The sequence below is a fragment of the Nothoprocta perdicaria genome, unplaced genomic scaffold (assembly GCF_003342845.1).
Source record: "Nothoprocta perdicaria isolate Ctin4 unplaced genomic scaffold, notPer1 scaffold_48, whole genome shotgun sequence".
Lineage (NCBI taxonomy): Eukaryota > Metazoa > Chordata > Aves > Tinamiformes > Tinamidae > Nothoprocta > Nothoprocta perdicaria.
In genome coordinates this window covers 1884419-1901673 of record NW_020455732.1, presented here as the reverse complement: position 1 = coordinate 1901673, position 17255 = coordinate 1884419, and positions in this window count along the sequence as shown.

Below are 17255 nucleotides of genomic sequence, written 5' to 3'. Positions count from 1 at the left end.
ACTTTCTAGCACAGCAATTTATGCAAGTCACTGTAAAACAAACTATTCCGGCAGCTGGGTTTGCCAGAAAGCTGCAAGGTGTCTCATACGTTGGTAAATGGTGCCTTGTGCATAGCTTGAAAGGTGCTTGTGGTTTCTTTTTTTGAGAATGTCCTTCAAGATGGACAATTCTTGGACTTGCTGGAAGGCAGTTCTGGATGTGGACACCTGAATAGCAGAGCTCTGCTCTGAGCTGAGGACTGCCCATGTTTCACTAAACTCTTCCTGGTCAGCTGACTGTTGGAGTTTGCACCTTATCAGTTACCCACACGTCTTGCACTTGGGCCACAGCCCTTCCAGTGTACTTGATTACCACCCAAAACATCAACTGGTGGAAGATATTACTACATCCTTAAGAACTTGGGTGTCTTGTGCCCCAGCACAAATCAGTTACTGCTCTCCTGAATAACCTGGTAGGTCTGTAATGATTCAATATTATACAGTTCACTCTGGAGTGGAATAGGATACTCTGCATTAGGAAGAGCTGAGTTCATAGGATTAAATGTGGGCTTGTGATATAGTTACTGAAGGCAGAATTTGCATCAAGTTAAAAGCTGAACTTCAGGCATCTCAGCAATGGTTTTGGAGCGCTGCAGTGTCTGAGTCACCTTTGAGCAGTTTACGTGCTGTGAACTGCCATCTTAGGGAGACCAGCACATGGTAGCTTAATGAAAGCCCCTTAGTGCTGGTGTCTCCAGCAAGTGCTGAGAAGCCACTTAGCTGCAAGTTGGAATACCACATTAGAGTGACTAAGGATGAGCAGCCAGGGCCTCTCATGGTGCCCCTCTGGACTGGCAAGCTTCAGGATGAAAGGCTTTCATTTGGTAGTGGTTTGGTTTGGCGTGGGAGCTATTTCTCACCTTGGTTTAGATCTTGTTGGTGTGGAGGCCACTCAAATCTTGGGGTGACAGGAGGGTTGGTTGTGTCTTCAGTGCATCGGCAAAAACTAAAATCCAGGGTAAAGCTGAAGACCTGTTTTCCAGAGCAAAGAAGGTAAACAGGCAGCTTGTATTTCTTGGCACTTAAAAACATCCTAAAGATGCTCTTAAGTCTAAATATTGTAAGCAGCAACAGATGCGGTACAGAATTACTCCTGAATTACTTTACTAGACTGGATCTGAGGTGAAATTTATCAGTGTTCAGGGAGAGCAAGACTGGTGTGCTCAGAGTCCAGAGGACCTAGTTTCCTCCTCTTGTTTTAACTGAGAACTCTAATGTTTTTATAACTGAAATTGAAACCCGTGTTATGCTGACCCTGCATATTTTCTCTCCTCTGCTGGCTGGCCTGGACTACTTCTGCAAGCAGCAGAGTTCATTTATTTTGGAGACTTAAAAACAAGCCATTATCACCCTTCAGTGCCAGATAAATAAATGACCTAACTGGGGGCTGAACCCAAAGTGCTGTCTCTACAAAAGCACAGTTGCATGTTGTACTTAACGTCATTCTGTCCTTGAATATATGAGCAGTCTTCCTGGCCCATGTCCAGAAACCAGTGGCTTAACCCACCAAGCGATGACTACAGAGAAGTCAGACTTCTGTGCCACTTCATTTCCTATCATCACTTCCAGCAAGCAGAATACCCTTAAATTACTTGAACTATGTAATCCACCCCATGCTTATCGGTCAAATTGAGAATAGAAGTAGGAGGAGCAGGATCAACTATAAAGTTATCTCAGTGCTGGATCTTTGCAGGTAACAAGGGCTTCAGGGCTTCTGTAGGGAGGGAGAAATGTGTGCGGGAGTAAAAAATACTCCTCTTCAGGAATATCCCTGCAAATACATTGGTCCATGCAGTCTGGCTTGGGGTACTCCCAAAGGAGTGATTTGGCAGTCTGAACTATTGCTCCTTTGAGTAGTGTGGCTGGCCAGCTAACTCCCAAGAGTCCGAAAAATAACCTAAAACAAACATGCCACTTGCTTCAGTGCTAACACATCCAGTGCACATGGCCTGTTTGTCTAAAAAATGCCTGGGGAGTTGGGCTCTTGATGTTGGCTTGTTCTTGTTCTTTTTGTTGGCTCTTGTGCTTCTAACCCCTCTGTGGGAAGGGAAAATGCCAGCACTTCAGTGCAGGAGTTATCCTGGTATTTCCAAAGTCTTTGAGTTCTGCAGGTCTTGGAAAATTCTTTACATAGGCTTTGACTTTGTTTTTTGAGTTTTTTTCTTGATTCAAATGTCACAGCATAAAGATGAACTTGCCACCTCCTTCAGTGGCTCAGAATCACAGAATCATTAAGATCATGAATCATGATTCTAGAGATTATCTAGTCCAACAGGGGCAGGTCCAAGGGACTGGGGACATCTAGACCAACAGGTGTCCAGTAGGGATACCTAGGGCACAGGGTGGCTTCTAGGTAGGTTTTTGAAGCTCTCCAAAGAAGGAGACCCCACAGCCTCCCTGGGCAGCCTGTTCCAGGGCTCTGTCACCCTCACTCTAAAGAAATTTTTCCTTGCATGCATATGAAACTGCCTCTGTTTCAACTTACACCCGTTGCCCCTTGTCCTATCCCTGGCCACCACTGAGACAGGTGATCTGGTGGGTCACTCCTGTCTGTCCTCTTTGTGCATTTATTGCAGGCCTGCTGGTTTAAGCCTTGCTCTTCTGCTTTGCTTTCCAAATTTCTTGGCCAGTTCATCCAGTTAGTACCTATAGGACTTATACATGAGCTTGACTGATGTGATAAATATAGTCTTTCTCCTATGCTCTTAAACAGCCTCTGGTTACATCTCTCTGCAAGAGCTTGGGTTCCCATCTAGTGAATCATATGCCAGCTCTTCCTGAGGTGCCTGGTCCCTATTCATCTACAGGCTTAATCTTCAGTTGTTAGCAATGACCACTTGTACTTCCAGGGACCATTAAGATATGCTTGTGTGAGTTGTCCTGTGATACCTTAAAATAGAGCCTAACTTTGACTTCTCAGGTGTTTGACTAGAGCCAATAAATCTTTCCTCTCCCTAAAATATATTATAATATGTCTGAGAGGTCAAAATTGACTCTTATACTCCTTGAACAGATTTAAGTTACCTTATGGGAAGCTACTCACACTTTACCGTGCACGAAAAATACCAATGCCCCTTAACTGCAAACCATTAAACATGTATTTATTCACTGCTTCTTTCTAGCTACACAGTCCTGCATAGTATTTCCCCAGGCTACTCTTAGCAGCTTTCTTGTTCTCATTAACTATGCTCCTAAATTCACACTTATTCTAAGCAATCAGCTCACGCTTGTATTGACTGGTTACTGAATAACTTGATTAATTACTGCCTCAATTGATGGTGAAATAGTAGCCACACTGTTTTCTGAACTTGCAGCCTCTTTCAGTGCCTTTTGTCACCAGACTAGTTGCTTGGGGTGTCTCGGGGTCCTGTGGAAGGGATTTTAAATATATCACTTGCAGGATCCATCAATGGAATTGAGAATGAGCTGTCTTGATGGTGGATCACAACCTTGTTCGGCCTGCTCTTCTACTGTTTTTTTTGGTAGTTAATGTGGCCTTGGCAGCCTTGAATTCTTCAGGTCTTAGAGGTTTCTCCATTCTAGTATGGGAAGTGGCCTGTGGTCAAGCGTCCCTGTTAGATAAAGCTTTAAGCTGCTGTGTCAAGACTCAATAGTGCAAGCACCACAGCTTACAAGGCACATTTTTTGAACAAATTCACCAATGAATGCAGGCAGAAATTGCTTCAATCCACTGAATGATACAGATGGCACTAGGAAACGGGGCAAAAAAGGTGCAGTAATACAGGTGAGCGAAAGCAACACCTTGTTTATCTCAGTGACAGCATCCAGCTTGTTAATATTGCATCAACCTGCACCTTGGAAAATAAGTGGAAGCCTGCCAGTGATGAGTATTAAGGAGAAAAAAGGTGAGGAAGAGTTTCCTGATTTTGCTTCAATGATTGTCCAGCATCTCTTAATCTTATGTGGTTTGCTTTTGTCAGTGTTGTCATGAAGCCTTCTTCATCACTGAAGGTATATGAGTTAACTGCTATAGCAAAGGAAGTTTGGTGACTTTATTATGCAGACAATAACAGTACTGACCAAACTGTGGCTCTCAATAAGGTATTTTTTGAAGGGCATTGGACTAGGACTAGGAGCAAATTTGGAGGCCAAGGCTGGGAACTCCTGGGTTCTGTTCCATCCAAAAATGCAAAGGAGCCCAAAGCTCTTCACAAACTGGCTGACTTCCCAGTCAGATGTGGCCCAAACTTGCTAGATATGAGTGGCTAAGACTGAAGATGCATCATTATCTTGTGTCTGAAAGGATTTGGGCTTGTAGTCATGGTGTCACCGTGCCAACCCTTCAGGAGAGCATAAAGACATAGAAGGTTTAAGAGCAATGCATGAATCTCCAGTTATATTTATAGCTGACCTTGTAGTTTAGTGTAAAATCTGCTTATAAGACTTAGAAATAGTGATTTGAGCCAACTGCAGGTTGACCAGCAAAAATCATTAGGTCCGAGTAGCATCTGTGATAACTCTATAAACTACTGCCATAGTATGGAATGAGAAGGATATGTTCAGAGGGACACAGGTCACTGTGATGCCCTCAGTAAAACCTTTAAAAATCAGGTATCTGAAGGAAGACTAACCAGCAAGTGGGAAGTATCTGTTCAAGGCCAAGGATTTTAATCCTGTGTTTCTCTATTCCATGTGGCTGTACCAGAAGTTGACTTTGAACTTGTTTTAGAACCAGCAACCTAACAAGATGGAGAGAAAACAGATGTGACTTCATTTCCAAGTCAAGTAGCTCTTATCCAACCTGTCTGTTGGAGCTGGGCAGCACAGCAGCTCATCTCTGCCACCACCACTGATACTTATATAGCTCCCCAAAGCTGCCACCTCCTGGATCAGTGGCTTTAAGGACATGTGGTGAAGAGAGGAGGTGGCAGAGGTGCTGAATAGGAGGCTCTGAAAAGCTGCCTGCATCAGGACTCCTATATACCTTAAGAACTGCACGGACAGCTGCTAGAAGAGCCTGGTGCAGTAAAAACAGTGATTTCTCTGCTCCAAGCTTAAATTTATGAGCCAAGGTTGCTATGAGTATTTCTTTTGGAAAGCTGTCTGGCAAAGTTAACTCAGATATCTGAGTTTCCAGTGGGAGAGAGCTCTGCTGTCTGTTTTTGATCTGTTCAAATCTAGCTTTGATCTGCTGAGCTGGTTCCTTGCTTGTGACCCTGGATAACAGGTCATAGAGGAGCCATTCCCAAATGTGTCTAGAGTGCCAAAGGCTTTTTGGTGCTAAGATAGCACCATGTTAGAGAGGGAAAAAAAAGCAAAGAATTAGGTAACTTATCTCCTTTATATACAGAAGTACTTGGTATTGCTTTTGATGCTGTCTACAAGATGAAGGGTGGGCAGTAAGTGATAGAGGATTTTTGGAGCTGGGCTATGTGATGAGATAATGCACCTTGAGCTCCTAATTAACTGAGCACTAGTTGCCTTATTTTTTGCCTTTTGTTGTGTCAGATGCTGCAGCTCTGAAACAATCCCTTCATAACTTGAGATCCTCTCAATCTAAACAGCACAGACTCTTGCAGTCAAAGTTTCCCTTGTGTAGCTGAGTCAAGCCTGGATGTGCTCATCGTGGTGACCATGGGTATGGGCTGGGCTGCTAGTGCTTGGCAGCCCTCTTGAGAAATGCATGGCAGTTCAGAATTACCTAATAGCTTTGCTGCACCCTCCCTCTTTTTGTGTTGATCACGTCCCAAGCTTGCAGCACATAGCAGAGGTGTATTTGTAAATTGCTTTAACTCCTTGTCCAGTTATGAACTGATGGTATTGAAATAAAAAAATGCTAGAAGACACAGGTCTGTAGAGTTTCTCTTCTAAACATGCAAAGAAATGAGATCAGGTGCCCTTCAAGCAGCTCAGTCCTACCTAGGTGCTTGGATGCTTTACCTAACATGTATCCTTGAGAACTGGAGTCTTTTACTGTACTGAAACACTTTACCCTGAGCTGTAGAACCTGTGTCAAAGCTAATTTCAGTTCCCTATTCTGAAAGCTGGTAACATTTTTCTTTACACTTCATTAGGAGTTCTATTGGGACTCCTACTTCATTAGTAGTCCTTATAGGTCAACTGTTTCAATAAGGACAATACAGGACACTACTGCTGTACTTTTATATACATCCTCTTTCTCTTTAGACCTCATATGATGAGTGTTAAGACAAGGTAATAGCACAAACCCTCAAAGGAGAGCTGAGAAACAGTTTTTCTAGCCAAAAGTCATGTTTTAGAGTTGATGCAGATCCCAGCATGTGTAACTAGCAAGTCACCACATGAATCTTTTGCAGAATTTGTTACTAGTAAAGTGTAAGTTTGACTTAACAAACCAGTAACTGAAGTGTATCTTAAGCTTGTTGTGCAGCTAACTGTGATGTACTGGTTCCTTAGCTTATATTCTGTTTTCAATGCAGAATATACCCCTGGGTGTTGCTTGGCTTATTAAAACTTTGCAACAAAGTGGAAGTGACCTTCTGAACTATATCTACCATATTTCATGGTGTTCTAGGTCTCTGGAGACTTTAATGGATCAAAAGTCTAATTTTATTGCAAAAATACTTTTATAGAGGAAATATTTTAGACTTGTTACTGCACTTGATTCCTGTTCTGTTAGGATAATAAATGCAGAAAACTGCATTTCATTTCCAGTGACCTAAATAGGGATTTGTGGCCCTGTTTTATTTATTGACTTTGGGCTGCTGCATAAACAAAACAATATTAAGAAATTCTAGTCTTTTTAGGCTCTTAGAGTCCAAACACTACAGCATATTATGCTAAATTGTATATTGCTTTAATCAAGCCATATTCTTCCCCCAAATCTGGCAGGTGATAGCTAGCAGTAAACATCTGCTTATTGCAAAAACTGGTATTGTAATTGGAAAAAGAGAAAAGAAATGACTAAGCAGAATGCTCTGTTAAAGCTGCCAAAATAAAACACAGGCCAGAAGGGCAAGCTACTTTTTCATTAAAATAAGCTTTAACAGCTATGAAATTTCTTAGCCTAAGGGCTTCCTCTCACTTGACAGATGACTAAAATGGAAAATGTCAAATGTCTCTATGTGCTTACCAGCAACTTGCATCAGCTTTAAGATCTGTAACAGTTGAGTAATAAATAGAACTCTTGTTTCCAAGCTGCAGAAATTAAGCACTTGTCTTTCCCAAATTGCCAGTGTTATCTGTGAAGGGATAACATGCAGGAACCTGTGGAACATGGTAGCTAGGAGATGGTCTGTTGGTCCAGAACTGGAGACTTGAGCATCAACAGGGGCATCCCCAGCCTGTAGAGCCCAAAGAAAATCTCCAATGATGATCATGGTAAGGAAGGAGTGAGGCTGCTTTTTTGTTGCCTCCTGATGGCTAATGATGCTTGTGTTACTGAGAGCATGTCAGTACCCTCTAATCTTCCTGGTTACAGCTTAAGCTGATCATTAATTCTCTGGTGAGTAAGAGATTACTTCATGTTGTCCTTTGTCATGTTGCTCTTATATCTGAAACCTGCTGTCAAACTTTACTGTGAAACCATTAGAACAACCTCGGGCTCATAGGACTTGGTTTTCTTCTGGCTATTGTTGTTTTTCCTGTTATTCGCCCCAGCTTTTTGCCTGTTGGCCCACATCTGTTCTGAAGTGCAGTGTTTTGCTCAAATGGCACAAATCTGATGTTAGTCTCAATGAGTTTTAATCGTGTGAAATAATCCTGACCTCTAATAGATGCTTCTGTTTATGGTCGGTCTTTCAGAAGGATGTCGAGTTGTTCTGCTCGTCTACTATAAGTTTCAGTCTTCTGGGAAGTTTATGACCCTTTTTCCATTCTATCTGTGCAGTTAAGTGTTAGCAGGAGCAGTGTTTGAATAAATATTTGCCAATTTCTCTTCTGTTTCAGACTGTCCTTTAATCTCTTCCAGTCCTCAGATGTCTGTTCAATAATCCACTGCTTGGCCTGTGAGCTCATGCTTCTTCTGGACCAACACTAGAAAACTCTTCACAATCCTTTAAATTCTATTGTTTTGCTCAGCAAATCTTCATAGCAAGATGAAAATCTGGTATAAAGTTTTCCCAAGTCCATCCGAGTCTTCTATCCACCTGTGGTGATTTCATCCAGTGTTGCCAGGGTCTTAATTTGGGGATGGATGGCAGCTACTGCTTACTAAGGCCTATGAAATCCAACATCTCTCCCAGTTTCTTGGAACCTTCCTTTTTCAGAATTGTTTTCTTCTGGGGAGATGTCAAGTGACCAAATTCGGTCTGTTCTGATTGTCTGGAATTGATTTGAGTCTTTTTTTATCTGAAAATGGAGAAGGCATGCAGTGAACTATCCAATAAACTAACCCATCTGCACAAGTACTTGAAATGGGGGTTTGGATATTCTAAGCTAAAAAATAAAATGCTACCGCTGTCTGACTGGGATAACTCTGCCATGTGCTGAGAGACTCCATCACATGATACTACTTCTTTGAGGCCCAATCTTAATCTATGTGTGTCTTTTAAGCAAGACTAATGCAAGACCCCAAATGCATATCCCTATATCAAGGTAACATCTTTGCTCATCAAATGGTAAAGTTGCTCTTTAATCTGAGTTACTAGTCTGTTAGTCCCTCAAAGCTTTGCCTACACGTGCTTTATGAACCAAGAAACCAGCCCAAAAGCAGCTAAAAAACAATACTATGCCCTTAACTCCTGCAGGAAAAAGATATTAAAAAGCCTTTAAGAGTTAACTGTACTCATGGAAACTGGGTTGGAAGCCAAATCACTATCTTGTACCAGAGCAAAGTGATAAGAAAAAAATCCAGTTAAAAGTAGAACATTTCTTTAAAGAAAGACTTTGGAGACTTAGCCCTCTTGAACAGATGGCATTAGGTAATGTTATGCAGTAGTCATTCAAGTACATGATTTTGGTTTTGCAATTTCCTTTCATTCAACTCATCCCCTTATTTTAGGAATGATGACTGCCCTATTTCCCTCCCAGAAATCAGTTGCACATCTATAAAGCATCTCTTTTTGAGGCTTGTTCTGTCAGAAATGCCCGACAGCTTCAGCTAGGTGCTCTAGCTAGAGACTCATGCCTCTGCATGTGGTCACATAGGTTCTTTGCTCAGGTTACTGCTGTTTGTCACCTCTAAGCTGTCATCTTCTGGAACAGCATCACCAAGTAAACATTAAAAATGAAAAAATGAGCATGCTGCAGGAAGGAGAAGCCAGCAGAGTTGATGAGAGGAGTAACAGGGACACCATAGAGTTGGGAATAACCTCCTGTAAGGTCAGGCTTAGCTTTACACAGCAACAGTGAGAGGACTTGACATCTTTTAAGCTTGTAAGGTTAAAGAATGTAAAGCAATAAAAGCTTAAAGCAAAGAACGGAGCGCCCTTGCTCAGGGTGTCCCTGTTTGCAGCAGCTCCTGCTGAACCACCAGAAAGGTTAAACCAGAGCAAAGAGCAGAAGTGAAGCGTGTTAAGCATAGGAGGTGGGAAATGTTTGTGCTGAGGTTGTCTGATGAGAATGGCAGTTGGACATCAATAGTGAATGAGGGCTACTAAAATACTGCCAATATCCCAAGAATTTTGTTTGCAGGGTGGACTCTGTGTTGGCTTAAAATTACAAAATCCTTCCACTTTTTACAAGAGCAGCAACTGTGAAGCCAGATTGAAGGGGAGTGAGGCAAGACAAGGAAAAGTCAGTGATGCAGCCAGAAACTTCAAGCACCACGATGAAGGTGTGGGGGTGAGAGAAGAGGAATGGTGAGACATTCAGCTGCTTGGTAGGCCTACACTCCCACTCTGTGTTAGCATTCAAGGATGGTCTAGTATTCTTAAAAAGTCTCGTATTGAGCTGTGCAAGTGCATAAGCAGGCAGTATGATAATCTTCCTTATCCTGCTCTGCTTGGCTACAGCTTCCTCTGACCTGGTCTGTGGAAACTAGATGCTCAGCCTCTGTCTACATACAGTTGTCCAGTTCTTGGATCCTGAATTCAAGTTCTAGTCCTTATTTCCATTGAAAGTTTACTCACATGGACTAGGGATGCCTTTCTACCTTCTTTGGTAATGGATTGCAGTAGTTGTATGTGCATTTTGGTGAATTTTTAAACCACAAAGGCAGAATACCTATTTGTCCAATGTTGAACTCGCAACTCTCTTTTCCCACATGGTTTGAGCCTTCAGGGTGCTATTAAGGGCCCCACAACAAGAAAAAAGAACTTGATGTCTGACTCTAGCAAACATACTGCTTAGTAGAGGATCAGATGCCTTTCTAAGGTTGTTAGATTAACTAGCAGGATAAGCCAACAACTCAGCTGAATTTTCAGCATTAGACCATGCCCTTTACTGAAATTCTAACTTTTCCTTCATTGTCCAGCTCGTTTTTCCTGAGCATCCCTGTCAGCACCTACAAGTGTTAGAGCAGCTTTACCTGTTTGCAGAAACACCCATGATACCATCCGACCACAGAGCTCATTGTGCCTGTGAGAATGGTCCGGAAAGCTATTTGAGCTGGCGTGCAATTAGCTGTGCATAAAGAAACAACCACTAGATTAGCCTCGTTTTCCAAACAATCGATGGTGCTCACGTAGGTTGAGCATCTCATTTCCATGCTGCTCTTGTCAACAGGCCCGCAGTGAGAAAATGACCCATATTCTGGTACAAAGAGGCCCTTCTTCATGCTGATTCTTTTTACTCTTTAAGATATCCTGAAATGTTTAGCAAAATTGTTCAGAAACTAAATGAAATCACAGTACTTTATGACAATTAAATGTTTTCAGCAATTTTGGGGGGATGGAATGGGGATCTGCTCCCTGAACTTTTTATGGAAATACTTTGTCATATTTGGCATCTGATACTTTTTTTTGTGGTAAATTTATTTCAATGAGAGCACTGAAGAAGCTTACCAAAGTAAGGAATTCAGATTTGCTGCTTTAATGTATAGCTGTTTCTTCCCTTGAATCTACATTTACCATACTGTACTTGACTTGGAGTAAGTTCCCTTCATTTGCAGCCAGTGAGAATATGCTAGCATCCCATGATGGGCCTAAATGGAGCAGGCTGCTATATCTTGGATGAAAAAAAACCCAGGAAATAAGTTGAGATGAGGGCGAAGCATCTCCTTTCTGTATATTGGCTATGGACAGACCAATTATAGCACTGACTTTGGATCAATGCTAGCTTAAACTGTGGGTTACTCTTCAGACTGAATGGTCACTTCTGGATTCCCAAGCCATATACTTTGATCTGTAAGTCCCCTGGAAGAAGGAAAAACAAGAATGTATAGTGGAAGGTGATATTGACAGTTATATTTAGCTGTTTATAAACCCCTCAGGGAACCTGAAACATGAGAAACACTTTTCTGAGTTGTTTTGGTGCTTCTCTGAGGGAGGAATCATTTCCTCAGACTTAGAAAAGCTGCCCAAAACCAAAGCGCTCTGTCTTTGTGGCATGAACACAATTCTCTGGATGCTTCCAACAGCTTATTTTAATCAGGTTTTGTGAAACTGGAGGACAGTAATGCGTTTAGGGACGGCTAATTGGAGATCCTTCCAATGTATTAGACGTGCAGACATTAATAACAGGCTTGAGGAAGACAAGGCGTGAGATCTGCGCCGGGCTCTTTTTGTCTTCATCTGCTGAGCAGCTCCTGTAATTTTCTAAAACCCATTCTGGCCGTATTTGGAATTTGTAAGCATTTACTGCCTGAAGAAATTAATTCGTGCAGCCAGTTTTCAAAGCAGCAACTATAATTAGTCCAAATCCTGGTACATTAAAATAATGTACTGCACTCTTTATCTTAAGTACACTAACATCTGCCAGAACTATCAAGCGTTGCATGCATAGACTAATTTGTCCTGGCCTGAATTTTCTTTATGGGTGAATATTCATGTAAAATAGTAATCTCAACCTATTATAGAAAGTGTTGCTCATTCCACAGAGCAATTTGCAGCTGGTTAGGTTGGTGCAATTCGTTTCCCACACTGTGCAATCAGGAGCATGGCCTTGGTACAATAACTTGCAGAAAATGCTAGTGGCAACGATGTGCTGATAGCTGGGAGAGCCCCTGCCCTGCCAGCCTTCCTGGGTTAAACCTTGTCTTTCCTTCTGCAAAAAGGGAAGATTGTTCTAGTTAATCTAGTAGATTGAGATGCTTTCTGATAGCGGCCTTAAGTTTTTGTTGCCTCTTCTTGGTGAAATCTCTGTTTTTGGGAGCAGCTTTGAATCCCACCAGATGTTTTCACAGTAGCTTTTGGGGTAGGAGGTGCTATTTGGAAGACCTGCAGTCATGAGTGAGGACATGCCTAGGTCTTTGCTGTAGAACAGAGCTGCTTCCTAGTGCCTGTGTTATCAAAAACCACTACCCCAGCTGTTGAGGATTCCTTCCACTCCATCCTATTCCCCCCTTTCCATTCCTATTTACGCCCATTTACTTGTTGAATATCCATGAGACCAAACTGCACCATAGAGGCAGCATTTGATCCAGCCATAAACCAAAAATAAGCTTCATCAGATAACGCTACCTTTCCCAGTTTAAGAAAATAAAGTGTTTCCTAGTGAAAACAGGAGCGGTGGTGATTGAACAATGTAATCTCAGCTTGTATTAGCAGCCGCCCGCGCCTTTGGGAGCTGCATAATATCCAATCTGCTGAATAAAACCCGTCTCACATTAAATTCTGGCCCCCATCTGAAGAGATGGCTTCCCAGAATTGTTTCATTAGCTTCATAAAAAATCCCTGATTTCCTACTTTTATTTCCAGCACCCCCCCAATAATATAATCAGGCTTGGGAAACCCAAAATACAAAGGAATAGAGTATTGTCTCACCACAAGGTTCTCCCTGATTTCATGAGGACCCCTATCTCTCCATGTTAAGCATCAAGTTGCCTGTCTGTCTAATGTCTGGGCAGGAAAAAAACCTGGGGGGCTGTTTATCTAACAGCAGTTTTTCTCTTCATCATCTCTTCTTTCAGCATTAGCAGGTCACTTATTTTGGGTCGTTTTTTGAGTATGCTGGAAGTGGGTGAAAAGGTGGCAAGACAGTAGGGTGGTGTCTTAGGGTGTGAGGAAAGCAGGAAACCTCATATGAGGTTTAATCCTGGTGGTGCTGGGTAGGAACCCTGTTTTTGTCAGGTTTTAATTTCTGGAATTTGTATATATACCAAGGAAATGGCGCAACATGTGCCTGTTAATCCTTTCTAAATGAAATGGCCTCTACCCTGCCCTCCATCGGAGCTTGCTGCTATGCCCTAGATTGGGTGGTATCCTCAAAAGCAGGTCGTGCTGCAGCGTTTTTCCTTGCTTTTTGATACCAATCTCCAGTCTCAAAATGACCTTGTTAAAACCCTTCTCTGAGAAGCCTTTGCTGGGTGCCAGGATTGCTAGGCATGATATTCTTGTAAAACAAGCTCTTTTGTGCTGCTTTGTCTCCCTGCCTTTGAGGACCTGAATGATGGATTAGATGTTGGGACATGTCTAATTGCAGCCGTTTCCTTCACCTTTTTCCTTTGGCAGGGAAAAAGAACATGTGTCAGAACAGGTTAGTCCACTCTAAAGCCATTTTAACATTGGGATTGACTGCATTCCTCTTCCCCTTGTTATCTGCAGTGATATTAATTGCTGCTTTTTTTAATGCAAAAGGACCCAGTTAGGTGGTGCTGGTGCTACAAAGTGGCAGGATTTTTGCCCCTAAGCTCTTAGGAAGGACCAGCACCTTCTGACCACAGATGGATCCTGTTAAACGGAAGGATCTTGCTCAGTAAACTGCACGTAGAGACGTTGGGCACATTTATCCATCTGGGCCACAAATGTCAGGTATGTTTTCTAGATGCTTTTCCTCAGTAGCCAAGTACTTGAGTCTTACCATGGGCCAAAGCAGCTTCCCATGGCCAGCTCTGTTACTATAAACAGCTGCTAATAATTAGCAACAAAGCTGCCAAAACAAGGGGGGAGAAAATAGCTGCCCCTTGGCGAAGCGAGCGGGATCCTGCCTTGCATCTGCAGCACCCTGGAACACAGCAGCTCCCACATCCTTCCCTTGCCTCCTGCAAAGGAGGAGTGGTGAGCAGAGCAGGTGAGTCCAATTCTTGACCTGGCTGCAGGGATCCCTGATGACTTCTTTCTTCTCTGTGAGCTGCAGTTTCCCATCAGCATGGAGCAGCTTTGGTATCCAGGGTGCTTTCCTAGCTGCCTGTTTCTCACTCCCCTGGTTATCTGCAGGTCAGTGCAGCTGTGCACTCAGATAAAACTGAGCAAAGGATTTTTGCATTTCTTTGGTCTGTTTTTGTTGGGTTCACTGTCTGGTTTGCTCTGTGAATGCTCATGCAGCCCTGCAGGAAGGAGGGGGACTAAGGAACCTGGGAGTGGAAAATAAATAAATAAAAGGCTGCTGCTTTGAGAGGAAGTACTTGTTTATGCCAGACCGGGAAACTTATAGTATAATCAGCATTATAAAATGGGTAAAATAGTTTGTGGTGTTTGTCCCATGCAAGCAACTGACTGTGAAACAGAACTGTCCTGGCCTGCAAAACAGGTTGCCCCCAGCAAAAACACAGTTTTCCACCAGGTTTGGAAGCTGCAATGGGTTTTGTAGTGCAGGGAATATCCTGGGTGGCCTCAGCTGCTCCTACCTGCACGGTGGCAGCAACTGTCCCTCTTCAGTCATGCTTATTTTTTCCCTTGAAAGCTTAAGATCTTGCAGGTAATGCCTTTCTCCCTTGTTTAATGAACTTTCTCCCTTGTTTAATGAACTGTTTTTCAGGCTGATAGATGCCTCAGTGATTGCCTAGTGACTTCAGAGGGCAAAAATCACAAATTCAGCCCTCCTCAAGGTCTGAAATTGTCTCATGGTACCCAGCAGTACCTGATCTTGCCAAACTTACTACATCATAAAATATGCATGCGATTACCTGAAAGTTGCTGCTCTGTAACTTTAATTAAAGTCATTCGCTTTGGCACGGGTTCAGCAAATGTAGTCGTGTGTAGAACAGAGCATTCCTGTTCCTTGCAGGCAGCAGATATCTGGAAGCACACGCTAAAATAGCTCTGCCTTAAAAGATTTGGACAAGATGACTGTTAACCCTCTTTATGTTCTATTTTGGGACCCATGGGTGCGCTGCCCATCACCTGATCTCTGGAGGATGGTATCAGAGATGCGGAAACTGGGGTTGCTTGTCAACCTCTACATGTGAAATTGTGTTTAGGAAGGGGGAAAAAATAAATATGCTGTGAACTAGGATCGAAGTCACTTGAGGTATTGTGTTGCATTGTGTCTAGCAGGAGCTTTTCTCACTTCTCTGGCACCATAGTGCTTGTGAGGGACAAAACATGGAGTTTGTGGGCCACAGATATGGTCTATAAAATCATTTATATCATTTGATGGCCAGAAGAAGGCTGTAAGCTGCAGCCTGTAAGGCGTTGTGCTGGGCTGCACACACTTGTGTAAGGATTTATGCCTAGATGCAAGGGAGTAGCAGTGTAACAGAGAATTTTCTGAGCATTTCAGTGGCTTTTATAAAACTTTTGCTTCCAGATTCGTTTTCACAGAACCACTGAAGGGTTGAGGTTGGAAGGGACCTCTGGGGACCATCTAGTCCAACCCCCTGCTCAAGCAGCACCCCGAGCCCATTGCCCAGGGTGGCATCCAGGGGGATTTTGAAGATCTCCAGAGAAGGAGACTCCACAGCATCTCTAGGCAGCCTGTAAATGTAACCTGTTGTCAGAATATGCAACTTGCCAGGTTTGTTGAAACATTAACTACCACTTTACAGGTCGTGTCCCTGTCTCTAGGTGGCCAAAGGTCCAAGTGAAACATCTGCAATTAGATGCTCAAGAAGTGCTAGTGTAATCAACCCCTGCCTTCCCATATGCACTTCAGAAGATCAGCAGGATGGCTTTATCTGTAGTGCCCTTTGCATCCAGAGATGCTCTTTGCACCCTCTAAACCACCTTCTATAGAGGAACATCTTCTATGCTTTTACATTTTGGTAGCTAAAACTCTCTTTTGGTAGTTGAAACTTTTAATTCTATTAAACTCTTTTAATGCCAACGCTGGCTGAATGATAGATAAAATGCAAGCCCATTTTCCCACTTTTTAAAAGAAAATAATGCTGGCGTGTTTTATGTGAAATTTCTCAGGTGCTGTATTAAATCTTATCAATGAAGTCTTGTTTTTCCTAGCCCAAAGAGGTGGAGAAAGAGCTAGGTGCCCTCCTTGGCATCTTAACGAACACAACAGGGCTCCTAGCAAAACCTTTCCGAGAGGCTGCAGTTCTCCAGCTCTTGTCAGACGTGCTTGGAGCCAGATGAAAGTTCTGGGGGAAGACGAGCATGATGCTCACCACAAAATTGACATAATGCAACACTCATCCTCTGTTGCATTAGATAAAACCTGCCTGTTCTGCTTCTTGCTCTTGTCTGAATACAGTAACTGCTTTTTTTTTTTTTTTGGCATGCTTAAAAGATACTGTTCTTTTATCTCTCAATCACAGCTTTAAAGTCTGCTTCTGCCTATCATCTGCTATTCTCATCTCTGAAATTATCCAGCCTCTTCTCTGCTCATCTTCCACTTCAAGCATAATATTTTCAATCTTCCCCTAAGAGTCTTGCTCAGAGGGCCCAGGTCTCAACACCTCTTTGGTGCTGCCTCCTTATCCCTGGCCAGGGATAAATATTCCCAGCCTGAGGTCACCCTCCTTGCATCAAAACCTCTGGTGTGTAGAGCTCCAGGTCTCTCCAACCTGACTATTTATTAAATGAGGTGTTTAGGGAAATGGAATCAAATCCCTTCTAGACAGGGAAATGAAGGGAAATTAAGCATAAAGGGAGGAATCTTCCTATAATCTTTATAGCCTATAATCTTTATAGCTATCTAATGCAGCATGTTATTTTGGAGGCTTTACTCAGCCAGAACTTCTGTTATGATTCTTTTTAATGCAAACAGTATTTCATATTTATGATAAACTAAGAGCCATTCAAGAAGTTAGAGCAAAGCTCAGGTAGCAAGGTAGGAGAATGTCACACATGTCTCTCCTGCTGGGACTTCAGCTCTCTAAGTAGCTACTGGAAAGAGACAAATGGGCTCTGGCTTGTGCAGCAACGTAGCAAATCCAAACCCTGACAGATGGAAATAAAGGGCATTAGAAAAGCAAGGAGCTGATGAAGAACAAGACTAAGGACCTGTAAATCAGTAATGCCAAGCAGGGCATCTCAGCTGGCCCTGGTGGCACTGAGTAGGTGTTG